Below are 14,308 nucleotides of genomic sequence, written 5' to 3' on the forward strand. Positions count from 1 at the left end.
GGATTCATACCTCTTACCACATATTGACCTAAAATAAAAACAGATCAAAGATACAAAAGTTAAAACAGAAAAATGTGCTTGAAGACGAAATATGTAAAACATTTGAAGACAGCCATAAGCAAGGACTTCAAGAACCAAACTCCATTTGCCAAAGACTAACATAAAAAATCAACAAATGAAATCAGGCAGTGTCAATCTAAAAATTATTGCAGAGCATAGAAGACAACTTACAATAAAGAGACAGCATACAGAATGGGGAAAATTTGGGGCATCTATTTCTTCAACAGAGAAACAATATCTAGTATATATAAAGAACTAAAAAAATTAGATCCCTTAAAATAAAAGACTCAATCAAAAAAATTTAAAAAATGGAAACTGAAGATATATATATATATATATATATATATATATATATATACATACTTTTCAGAAGAATTACAAATGGTCATGAATAAAAAACTCAATGTCTCTGGTCATCAGAAAAATGTGATAAAAATAACACTGAGTTTCCACCTTACTCCAGAGAAAATGGCTGCTATGAAGAAATTAAATATTTTTTACTCTGAATAAAGACATTTCTTCCTCTTTTACCTGACTTTTACTCTGACATCTTTACATATCTATTGTCTTATATGCCACAGATAAATCAATATTCTTACCTCACCAAATGCAATCACTTTTTTCATTGTTTGCCTTTTTATACTATAATATATAGCACAGCCACCATTCCAGTTCATTACATTTTTGTCTACACAATTCATTTTGGTAGCCCCATGAGTGTATTTTGTACACACACTCTATCATATAATTGTAAATTTTTATATATTTTAGATGTGTTAAAAACTGAAATGCAATCAAAACCCTTGTGTATGTATTTTGAACATATACATATGGCCCAACATTTTATTCACTTTAAAATCCAAGTTTTAGAATTGCTATGACAAGTGGTATACACATTTCCAGTTTGGCCAAGCATAAATGTGAACATTCTGAGACAGTAAACACAATTTTAAGTTTAACAGCATTACTAGTCATTATATATATATATATATATATATATATATATATATTAACATTCTTGAGACAGAATTTTTAGATGATTTGCCCTCTTTCTCTTTTTAAAACTTCTTACCCAAGGTTCAGTTCTCAGCTCACTTTTGTAATGAGTTGGACGTATACATGGCTTTGCATAAATGGTTTGTACCTTTTGTCTCCTAACAATCTTTAAAAACACTGATAGGGATATGTGGACATGGTGTGATCAAAATATATAAGGAATATTTAAATTTAAAATCGTTACAGTAAAACACATATTGCTATTAACCTTTCTCAAAATATTGCCTCTCACTTTGAACATATTCGTCCTTCTTGCCAGTTTCTGAAGTAACTTGGAAGTCCATTTTCGTGAAAGTGAAGTATCACAGTAAAAGCTGCTGCAGAGTGTGTTCCAATGGAAAGACAGGCTCCTAAAAACACTGCAATGTATCCTCCTCATCCACATTATTCACTGGACCTGGCACCTAGCAATTTCTGGCTACTCCCCAAAGTCAAAATGACAATGAAAGGTAAGTGTCTCGCGTCAATTCAGAAATCAAGAATGCCAGGCAAGATGACAAGGCATCTAAAGGCACGAAAGACTTCCAAAACTGCTTCAGAAACTTGATAGAGAGATGTCATAAGTGTGTCTGAAATGGAGGGGAATATTTTGAGGGGGATTAGTAGTAATATCTTTTTCTGTAATACATTTTTCATATTTAAACATTGACCATGTTTCTCAATCAAACTTCATCAATGCATGTAAATATATATATGATTTCATTTGACTTTCAAATGAATTTACACATACTAACTTACCTGCCATTCAGAACTTTGAAATTTTAATTAGTCAAATTCATTTTTTTCAAGTTGATAATTTCTGCATTTTTGTTGTATTGTGTTTTCTTTTCATATTTGCCTAATATCTTTCTATATATATGTATATACTCTATAAATAATGTACACACCATACAATTAACTATTCAAGAATTCTGGAATTAAGTTACTCTTTGGGTACTCAATCTTATATGGTTATTTACCTGCTGCCATCCCCAAAATGAATAACCAGCTGATTTTAAAAATGTATTCATCACAAATTAGATCTCTCTAAATGCTGCAGTCAGCTTATTATTTGCTTCTTGGGTTCTCTATGCCTTAGTTTTTGCTTTTGTTTCTTTTCCTCTACCTTAAACAGTTACTTAAATGAGCAAAAGTTCTTAGTTAAAATATGCATACTGAGACTATTACAATAATAAGCAATGTTGAGATAAGAATCTCTACACTGTTTCCTTTGATTTTTTAAATCAACTTTTTTTTAGGAAAAATTATTTTAACAATTTTGAAATTACTGATCTCCAGGATCCCACGACTATTGTTAGTCCATTTCAAAATTTAAAACATAATCCAGATTTAAAATTTATTATCTAGGAAGTACTGAAACTAAAAAATTGTTTACACAACATAATCTATATCCATGGAAATATTCTGTATTTACATCAAATAGATAGAAATGGGAGCTCTTTTATAAAAAAAATATATTACTGGTTGGCTACTCAATTTGCTACCTCATTAAATTCTATAACTACCTCTATCGGTTTCATATTTTGGTTCCATTGACTTTTTAAAATGTTTTGTTTGTACTAAATTAATGTATTCTTAATAATGATGATATCTAGCTTGATAATATTTAACTTTTTTACTTAATACATAAAATAAAGAAGAAAAACAATAAATGTATAGTTATAATTTAAAAATAAAGTCTTTCTCTAAGAAGATTTAGAAAATAAAGCTTTAAAAATGTTAGAGTTGCCAGAGACAGGGAGAAACTTTTCTCACCCAAGCATATCCACTATTATGCAATGGAATCAATAATTTCTCACCGTTTTATTAAAGTGCAGCATAGACTTTATGTTGGAAAAGCATTCATTTACACTAAAACTTTTCTTCTTTATATATTTATATTATCAACCATAACAATACATATATGTATGCATATATTTATGCATACAAATAAAAACTATAAAAATTAAAATGAATTAAGTTTTGTCTTGTTTGTGACTTCTCTCTTGTGTTTGTAAGTTTGAGTTTAGTCATCATTCTTATGGCAGAGGAGGAAAAGACTAGGGAGTAAACTAAATTTTAAGGGTGGAGCCCTCGAGAATGGAATTAATGACCCAATAGAAGAGGTCCAGTAGGCCTGGCCCCCGTGTTACATGAAGACAAGGCAGAAAGTGTGATGCATGAGTCTGGAGGAACAAAATCACTTGGTATGCTCACTTTACACTTCTCAGTGCTAAATAATATGGAAATCAATTTTTATTGTTTGTAAGTCTATAGTATTTTGCAGTGGCAGCCTGTTGGGACTAAGACAAATTACAAATCTCTAGAGTTTCAAAGAAATATATTGTTACAGTAGTTCTTCCTTGTCTATGGGAGACACATTCCAAGACGCAAGTGGAAGCTAGACAACATCGAGGGTAGAAAACTTCAATACATTAATTATATCAGATAAATAAGATAAAACATTATAAATTAGCCAGATTATGAAAGTAACACTAATAATAAAATTGAACAATTTTAACACCATACTATAATAAACATATGGATATGAATAGGATCTCCCAGAATTTCTTACTATATTATACTTATCCTGCTGGTGCACATGTGAAATGATACTATGATGCAGGCATTGCAGTTCTGTCTGTGTCAAGTCATTATGTAAGTGTTCTTTGAACACAAGCATTGCAATATTGCTATATTCCACTGATAATTATGATGGCTCTTGAAAGACTAAAGAATAAGTAAAATATGAAAAGGAGTAATTCATTTCTGGAAGAGGCAGAACAAAAAAGCGCAAAATTTCATTATGCAACCTAAAGTGGCATGCAGTTTAAAACTTATTAAATAAGTGGAGCATGGTAGCACATGTCTGCAACCCAGCACTCAGAGGCTAATGGCAAGTTTAAGTGAAGCATGGGCAGCTGAACAACTAAAGGAGATCTATCTCAAAACTAAATAAACAAAGCAAAACAACAACAAAACAGCACTGCAGTTTGGGAGTGTAGCTCACTATACAGGACTTGAATTCAGTCCCCAATAACTGAAAAAAAAAATATGAATTTATTATTTCTGGAATTTTCCAGTTAGCCTTTTCAGACTGTAGCTAATTTGAGTGAAATGAAACTATAGAAAGTGAAACTATAGCTAAGGAAGGAATATTGTTTTATACATCAATAAAATATTTTGTTGTAAGTGTTGATAAAAAATATACAGGTATTTCATTTAATATAATTAAACAAATCCTATGACAAGCGAAAACAATATCCCTAGTTTGTAGATATAAATTCAAGCAACAAATAATTGTATCATTAATATCAGGACATGTTGATACTCAATTTAAATTCAAAATCAAAGTTATAATAAACCAAATATGTACAGAATATGCATGGTAGCCACCTTTTATGTTTCTCCTTTTTCATGCTGTAAAGCAATTAACAAATAAACAAAAAAATTTGTTCTCAGGAAGATGATAAACATAAACTACTGTAAAATAATATGTAGTTGGTAGTGTCAAGCGATCAGACCCATGAAGCATACATAATATGCAAGCATACTACCAGTGGGCCACATACCCCAGCACATAAGTATTCTTAAATTACTGCTTTACATTGTACTATTACTTTGTCTTGGTGGTGGAAAGGCACTAGGATCAAAGCCAGTCCTTGTGAATGCTAGGCAAGCTCTTTGTTACTAAGCTATATTCCCACCCTCTGTTCTTTCTTAAAATAGCACCTCCCTGTATCTGAATATTCTATTTATTTTTATGGTTTTGAAATTTGATAAGTTTATTTGCTTTTATGGTTGCTATTTCATCACTCATCATTCAAAAATACAAAATGCCATAGCTACCCATATATATATATAAAGTTCAAAAATGGATTATCCCATTTTATAATGGAGTCTAGGGAAAAAGTTGAGTTATTAAAAAGTTCCACTGATTGACTTTGATATAGAAAGAAAACCAATATAAGTAATTCAGATATTATACTCGTTTAAAATCATTTAAAAATATCTCAAAATATGCAATAACTCTAAATGTTAAAAATGTTAAGTTAAATATAGAATAAAAAGCTTAATTACATTATGATTAAAACTAGAAAATATGTATAACTAGGATAACAAAGGGACATGAAAATAAAGTCATAAAGATACTGGAAAGTCACCTATTAAAATTATTTATTTATTTATTACTAATTTCTTTGTAAAAAGTATCAAACCAAAGACCTTACAAATGCTAAGCAAGTGCTCTACCACTGAGCTATAACCTCTTCCTGTCCTATTTATTATTTTCCTTAATATTTGTCTTCTTCTTGTACAACAACAGATGCTAAAAATATCTCCCGTGTCCATCAACAGATGAATAAAGTTCATGAAAGAAGGATCAGCACAATTGAGACCTAAGATTATGAATGAGTTTCAGGTGTCAGGTGAATTGATAACTGGAAGGTAGGACACAGGTATAGTACTCTCAACAGACCAGACATCCTATGCATAGTAAAGTAGAAGGGAGGAGATTTGCCTCTGTAGTCTTTCAAATTCTCATTCTTTATCACCTAAGTACTTTCAGTGTCAAAGGGAAGTTCACATGCTAGGTTAACTCAAAATAAAGTAAGATGCATTTAGAAGCAAATAGCTTTAATTAAGAATGTCAAAGAATACCTCAAATTTTAATACAAAGAGATACATGAAAAGGATACCATTTGTGGCAAAAAAATTAACAAGAACACCAATATAAAAATTGCCAATTTGTTTGATCAGTGACAAAACAGTTTGAGTTCGATTAAGGAAACATTTCAATAAGAAAAAAAAAATATGTCTACCAAAAATATCTATGATCATGTGGGTTATTCCTCTCTGCAAACTACACTCTAAATGTCTCTAAAGTTGCTATAGGCAAATATACTACATTTAAACCTTCACTTTGTCAAATCATAAACATTGTTAAACTAGATCATAGTAAAGACCTCAAATTAAACACCTTAATTTTGAAAATATCTCTTTAGAACTAAATTCACAACACATTTTGGCATTCAATATTTACATCTGTGAACTTCATAACACTTCCAGATTTATAATCCTTAGACAGAAGCAAGCATGTGTGGGTACACATACATTTGTACACAGAGGTGCACACAGTATAGCCAAGAAGTACAGCTGAAGAGTTAACTGAAAGATATACTATCCTAATTCACAGACATGCACAGACACCCATGCAGAGGAATTTCAGAAGCAACTAATAAGATTTTTAGATCAGATATTTATGTGGTTTTTATAGCTAGCTGTATTTAAAGCATTTGCATACCTAATTAGGTCTATAAGGCAGGCCTAATTAAGATTATTTGAATTCAGTCCATTCTGCAACTTTTACCTCTGCCCCTAAGATCACAGAAGCTATAACAATTCTGTACTGTTGAAGAATATATATATATACTGAATTGATGTCTGTATTTCAATTGAAATGTTCACCCTTACACAATATTCTATACATCTGGAAGTTGTTGTATGGACATTTGGTACAAAGCTTTTAATTACCAAAAAGTTTGAATTTTTTTAACAGATTTCATAATACAAAGTAGGCAAAATAAACATGGCAAACTAATTCTTTTACTTAAAATGTACTTATCTCTTTTGTTCTTAAAACACCTCACATTCTAATAAAACTGTATGTTATTTAATATACTAATACCTAATTTTACATATGATTTTATTCTGTTATGCTAATTCAAGTTTTAAGATTATAACTCTAAATGCAATTTAGTATTTCTTGAGATCAGATTTAATTTTTCAATTAAAACTCTTCATAACAAATTTTACTGGTAAAGAAAACTGCAGTATTAATCATTTCATGATGATTTCTTTATATTTATTCTTTCAAATTAAGTGTAAACTTATGATATTTATTCTTCCAAATTAAGTGTAAACTTCCCATTGGAAGGAATTGCTATATTCCATATGCCTAGAAATTCAACATTCTCATAGTGAAGTATTTCAAGATATATTTCATGAACTTCCCAAATTTACTAGAAAGATAACAAAATTACTTGGTGACACACTATACTCATTCTTTATTACATACTTATAATATGTACAACAAGCTTTAAATAATGGAAATTCATTACCAGGTGTAATATCATGGGTTTCACTTGTAATACCATAAACTTTAGATGTACATTGACCACAATTTCTCAAGGCCAATTATCTTCATATTTTAACACTTCTTAAACTAGGATGCATACTACAGTGGATTTCAAAAGAAACTTGTCAACCATTTCTGTTTTTTTTTTTTTTCCTTCAGAATCAGTAAGTTTAAATCAATCAGACCTTTTACAGATATTGACATCTTAAAGTTGAGGAAACAGGATAAGCTGTGGATTTCATTAGGAGTCACGCTAGCAAAGTGTTAAGGACTACATTTTCCCTACTGACCTTAATTATTTTCTTCAATGTGTTTCATAGGCTGTTTCACTAGAAATTATTATGTTTCTAAAACCTGACCTTTATGTTATTAAATGAACTACATGCGATGGTAAATGTTAATTTATTATCCACGTACATCAAAAAGTTTTGCTTAGCAAATTGCTTTAGGTATAGGCAGTTTTAATGAAATCTAAAGCTTATACTATGTATTCCATATTTTAGTTACTTGTATTCAAAGCCATTAATATTTTTACTTTCAAAATTAGACTGTATAAACATGAAAATTACCTCACTGGCATGTTCAATATTATTTATAATGTCAAATATATCACACTTCCCAACATTATTTCAGAAAGAAAAATAATACATTAGTGGGGACATGTCAGTTGGGGATAGATTTAATTGAAAGAATAGTGAAAGAAAAGAGAATCTCATGTAATTGAAAAATTACAGAAAATATATGTAGTTGAGTAAACATATAATACCACGTATGATTGTTTAAAAACTAAACTAAATATAAAAAATAGGAAGTGTTTTTTAACCCTGAAATGCACAAAACCTGCATTCACAAAATGCTTTGGTATCAAAATGTTCAACAGAACTCTAGAATATTTACAATGTCGTTAATGTTACTACTAAAGCAGAATGCTTTTGATATTATCATTTAATTACATTTAAAATGCATCAACTTTGTTTACCAATAATTTGAATGGGTCTACTATATTGTTACTATTAATAATTTAATTACACTCAAAGTGGTTTTGTTATCATATGTTCTTCATCCCCTTTTGTCAGGGAATTGGAAGCACGTGAACACAAGGCTATAATCCAATTTTTCTATATGATATCATGACTTCACAAACTGGAAATGTTCACATTAATGTAAAATCTTTGTGAAATTAATATAAACATTAATTTAAAATCTTTGTAAAATTAATATCAAAGTTTTGGTACATTACTTTGAAAATTTCTGTACATTGTATATGGCAAATCCAGTCGTCATCTTCTTTTTCACCCCCTCGGTTTTCTGTACTGTGAACGGTGTTGCCACCCAATCAACAGTGAGAAGATTGTATTTAATAAGTCAACCTCCTGGTCAGCTCTGGCGTGCTGTATTTGTTTTTTCTGGAAATGCATAAAGCAAAAACCCTCCTCTTCACTAGCACGTTGGTCTTCTAACCAATGTTATATTTCCAACAACAGTCATATAAGGTCACAATCACATCCTCTGAATTTCTGCCTCCCTTTCTTCCACAGATGAGACTCACTAAGCTTCTTTAGCAGTAAAAATATTGCACTAGAAACCCAAAAGAGCACATAAAGTCTTCCATACCTACATCCTATAAGCTGAAATATACTTTTAGTCATTTAATATTTTTTGAAAAAAAATGAGTTATGTTTTTTAACCTAAAATTAACAAAATCTACATTCACAAAATGCTTTGGTATCATAATTGTCAACAGAGCTCTATGCAGACTATTCAAGGAATATATGATGGAAATAAATTATGTTATGTCTTTTTTTGACCCAACTGAGGTAAAATGAAAGCTCCAGTAAATTTAAGATGAAATTATTTATTAAGTAGAATATATGAGAACTACTAGTAGAAAAAGCAATATGAAGCAGATTAAAATAAAGAAAAATCACAAAAAGGCCATTGCAACAGGGATAAAATAGTTATAATAATAATATTAAAAATAGTTATAATAATAATATTAAAAAACAGTCATAATGTTCAGAACAAATAATGGCATAAACCCTATGGAATTACAGTTGTTTTTAAAATAAAGAAAATACTTATTAGATAGCAACTTTATTGAAGCAATATTTGTAGCTCACTAATTATTTACAATGTTAAATAGAACATATGGTAGGACTATTCTCTAGGTATTTACTCTCTTGGAAAAGTTAAGGAAAAGCAAAATATGTGTACACAAAACCCCACTATTAAGCATTTATTAAAGAATACATTTATCATACTTGTTGACTCTGGGTGCAAACAATCAACTATTAAATGCTTCATAATTACATCCCTTTCTATTTTGTTTAAATCCCTAATCACACACTACTTCTCAGGGCCTGGACCACTCACATCAGTGTACTTTCTATTTTATTTTATCAACCTTCTTTAGATGTGAAAATGTTACACAAGAGATAATATTAGAAACATCAAAACTCAACACAATATATATAAGCCTTTGAGTTATACAACTTAACACAATGTGAGTCTTTGAATTCTGTATTTTAAAATTCACAATCATGCCTTTCTGAAGTATTTTTACGTACATTTTCTCATAAAATTAAACTTGATATATAAATATCTTTGAATTATTCACAAGTATTTATGTCAGAAAATTCATACTTGCTATGCATTTTAACTAAATACTTAGTTTTCAGTAAGTTACACATGAAAGACAATTTCAGTAGTAATCAGTTTTCACATTTTGCCCATTAATACTTGCATGAATCCAATGTGACTTTGGTGGACTGAAATATAATGAAAGGAAGATAAAATATCATTCCTGAGATAGCAAGTAATGAAACATGGCACAAGACACATGCTGATGATCCCAGATGAAAATCTACCTGCATGCTTAGCAAGTGAAATTTGTGAGCAAATTTGTACCAAGTTAGGCATTAGACTAATTGATAAGGTACAGGGCTTGCAAAAGGACAATCAATGGACAGGACCACATTTAAAGCACAAATGTTATGACTGGCTGGTCTTTAGTAACAGAGAAGGAGAGTAATGGTTTTAATAATGTCCCTTCAATTGGGATGCCGTGGAAAGGAAAGGAAGAGCCCGCAAGGCCTTTACTTCCTTGCAGCCAAGGACAACAGTAGGTTGAGTGAGATGGCAACACCACGGAAGCATTTAAAGTGTGGTTGTCCTCTTGTTCAGTCTCGGCCTTTTTCTGTACCGAGTAACTTTACGGATATACATGAATCAGAGTCCATCGGGGAGCCCTTGTTCAGGCAGCATGTCGAGAACTCCCAGGGTGACACACTGTGGAGCACTTGCTCCAACTCAGTCTGCTTCTGCCTGATAGAGAGATTCACTTCCTGACAGCTGACAGAGTGCCCTGCAATATCTGGCAGTCCCTGGTGTGGCTGTATCAGTAGCTCCAGGAAAAAGTTCTCTGAACTCAAAAGCTCTGAGTGTTGCTTTTAAGGAAAAAAGACTATTTTAGAACTTTGAAAGATCTAGGTGGCTTACTCTCTCATTTTAAAAAATTCAAACCACTCCCCCATACCTCCTTTAAGCATAAAACTCCCTTCATACCTATGTCGCTTGTATCTTTGTAGCCTGCTGATTTCTTTTGTGCCGGTTTCTTTTTGTCCCAGTGAAATAAAACTCATCTTAGAGTAGGCACACAGTCAGGGTGATAATTCTAAGACCATCTTCCCATATAGTTTGAAAGAACATAACAAGCCGGACTTACATTACTTTCACAATGGATCCGTATGCAATAGGTTAACCAAATTTATGCAAGTAGCACTTACTGGACATATCCAGTCTATTTCTTTCAGTATGATATAATAACAAATATACGAAAGACAAAAGTAGTATCTTAAAATATTTTAAAATGTATGTAATATTTCTAATTTTCAATTTTATATAAGTTCAATCCTATCAACACATTTAAATATTATATGCCATAGTTTTACTAGAATTATAAACACTTGTGGTAATATATTTTAAAGAAGTTTTTATGTAAGTTACTTGAACATTTTGTTTTATGGAAATGGACTGAAATCTCTAAAACTTTAACTTCTCTACGAATGCGAGTGATAGGTAAATGCCATTATAGTCACTTTCTCTTTCTTTTTTCTTTTTTTCCTGGTGCTGTGGGTGAACATAAGCCTCACACATGCTAGGTAACTGTTCTATCACTAAGCTGGAGATATTTAATGTAATTTATTTATTTGTTGATTTTTTCCTTTATTTGCATTTATTTGACAATTTATTACCATGCTATAAGTTTTTGTTTCTTTAGTTTCTCTGGGGATATCTTTTCCTTCCATTCAACTTCCTTCTTTGGTTTAAGAACAATTTATTCCTTTTCAGTAAGGATCCTCTAACTGGGGTGGGGGGAGCTCCAGTATGGGTTAATGTGACCATGAGCTTTGTGTGCTCTGTGACTCATCTCGGATGCTTTGTTCACCTGGATATGTTCAATGGCCAGAGAACCTACATCTAATCCCCTTCAGATCAGGATTACTCTCTGCATTTTTAAGCGTATGCAGCAAAAATTCCACATTTTTGGGGGTCACAGAACCTGAATCTCGTAACACCTACCAACTCCACCACTGTAACACCGGGATGGCACACATTGCTTCTTCAATGGGACATCCTTCAGATACTTGATGGCCTTTCGGATAAGCATACCCTTGATGGCCTGGGCAGTTTCACAGGTATTCTTAAAGTGAACACAGAGATTTGAGACTCCTGATTTACATGATTTTGTGAGGTTTTCTGGGTCAAAAGAGTAGCAAACCATTTTCACAGGTTTTCTCATGTTTCTTCCAGAAAAAGGACTATCTATTTATTTATTTATTTATTTATTTATTTATTTGTTGTCTTTTTCCTTTTTATCGGTACTGGGGATCGAACTCATGACTGCCTACTTGTAAGGCAGGCACTTATGCCACTGAACTAAATCCCCAGCCCCGGGACTATTTATTTTTATATGTATTATAATACTCATATCTTTCCAAGGACACAAGTTATTTTAAGTGTAATATATTTATTGTAATGATTGCATTAAAATGCAGCTTGATTGTATTAGAATTACATTTTTAAAGATGTTTATATTCTTTAGAAACAATAAGTACATGTACAGTTTGTCCTCATACACAAATATTTCAGATCCACAAGTCAAATTTTTTTAAAACAATACATTTGTACCAAACATGTATGCATATACTTATTTTTTGTCATTAATATCTAAAGAACACAAAATAACAACTGCTTAGATAGCATATACTTTGCATTCAGTATTGCACATATCTGGAGATGATTTATAATACACAGGAGAATGTGTGAATTATATACAAATGCTATTCTGTTTTATATAATGACTTTGAACATATACAGATTTTGGTATGGTAGGAAGAATTTTCAGAAACTAATTCCCGTCAGATAATAAAGGACAACTGTGAATATAGCAGTGCTTTAAAAGAATCATAAGGTTTTGGATTTTGATATTGGTATTGGATTTTGGTTTTGGATATTATTTTATGGCTTTCCTATTTCACCTTCCTTGATTTACAGTTAGAATGTGGAGACCAGCAATTATCAATGACTTGCCTCATACTATACTAGACACTAGTGCCCAAACTAAGATTTAAATTTTGACATACCGCCTATTTTTCCCCGTTTTAAATAGCTCGTCTACAAAAGGGCGGCTATTTGCTAAGTTGGAAGTGGATATAATCTCTGTCAGACATCTGGATATTATTAACTAAACAGATTTTTAATATTACTCTTCATTTTAGAAAAGGACAGAAGTAAAAGATTCGTCTTACTGCAGACACAGCTGCTAACACTGGGCAGATTAATAAAACCAGAGCTTCTACACCTAGGCTTTTTAACACTTGTTCTACTCAGATTTGGTTTTGGTTAAGCTTTATTACTTCTGAGCACAGATTAAAAGGTCAGTTTGATAATATATTTTGTTAGCAATTTTATATGCATCAAAAGAGAATTATTATTAAATAAAACTTACACATAGTTAAATTGATAAAAGGAATAAATTATATTCCCTCATGACTTGTTTGGGGGACCTGTCAAAGGAGACTGCCATTTAGAAAATAATACATTTACTCTAATTTTGCACCTAGGTTTGTTCCTGTGTTTGCTTATTATTGTCTTGTGTGATATCAGATCATCAGTCATGATAAAAATATCAGCGAGTATCTTTTGACTTCTGAAAGAGCAGGTAATTTTGTTCTAGAAAAAAAGGCAGTAGAAGGAAGAAATAAAAAAAAAATTCATGAAATCAAGAGAAAATCTAAGCAGAAATTATTCTAATGACTGATAATACAGTTTGAATCTAAAAGTGGGTAAATACATATATGTTATGTAAAATTCAATTCCTCATTTTGATATAGTGAGTTTTTTGGGTGTTTATTAACTGAGGCTTGATTCTAAGAAATAAATGTGTATGTCCATGTCCATAAATATCCCTAGAAATGTTCTAATTGTCTTTACCGTATTATGAAGCTATTTATTCACAAAGACAAATTCATAACATAATATTTATAATTAATTATGTATTACTCTGTTTAACTTGTCATGCAATTACTTATTTGATTTGCCTAAAAATAAGATTCTAAATCTGCTGGTAAACAAAAAAAAATTATGCACGAAGTAGGGTTAGATTGTGGGGCTGTTTTTCTTGACAAGAAAGCTGAAATAGTCAAGTCTTAGCGTTGGCCTTAAAAACAAATATACCCTTCTAGAATCCCATCCTAGCAAACATGCCATTTCCAGTATTCAACATCATTTCACTGTCAAAGTAGCAGAGCTACATAATTGACTGCTTTGGACAATTTTAGTTAAGCACTGTTATCTGAACAACATAGAATAAAGCTAGAATCATGGTCTTTAATGTAATATTTGCTCTTATTAACCATCATCTAATCTCTTCAAATTTTCAGTTGTAATATAAATATTCCAGACTATAAAATGCATGGAATTAACAAAATGAGAGAACAATATAAAGTAGAGTTACTTCTGGTCACATTGCTAAAGGATAGTATCGTTATTAAAACAAACAAAAAAAAATACATA

General features: G+C 31.0%; 1 protein-coding gene and 1 pseudogene across 15 annotated transcripts in view; both read right to left on the minus strand.

The window, feature by feature from the left end:
* Tenm3 (teneurin transmembrane protein 3) overlaps positions 1 to 14,308 on the minus strand; it is a 2,467,413-nt gene that overhangs the window by 2,387,968 nt on the left and 65,137 nt on the right. The window lies entirely within an intron of this gene.
* LOC134472597 (large ribosomal subunit protein uL22-like) lies at positions 11,175 to 13,079 on the minus strand (annotated as a pseudogene).

The sequence above is a fragment of the Cavia porcellus genome, unplaced genomic scaffold (assembly GCF_034190915.1).
Source record: "Cavia porcellus strain 051 isolate PalLab524CR breed Dunkin Hartley unplaced genomic scaffold, mCavPor4.1 scaffold_24, whole genome shotgun sequence".
Lineage (NCBI taxonomy): Eukaryota > Metazoa > Chordata > Mammalia > Rodentia > Caviidae > Cavia > Cavia porcellus.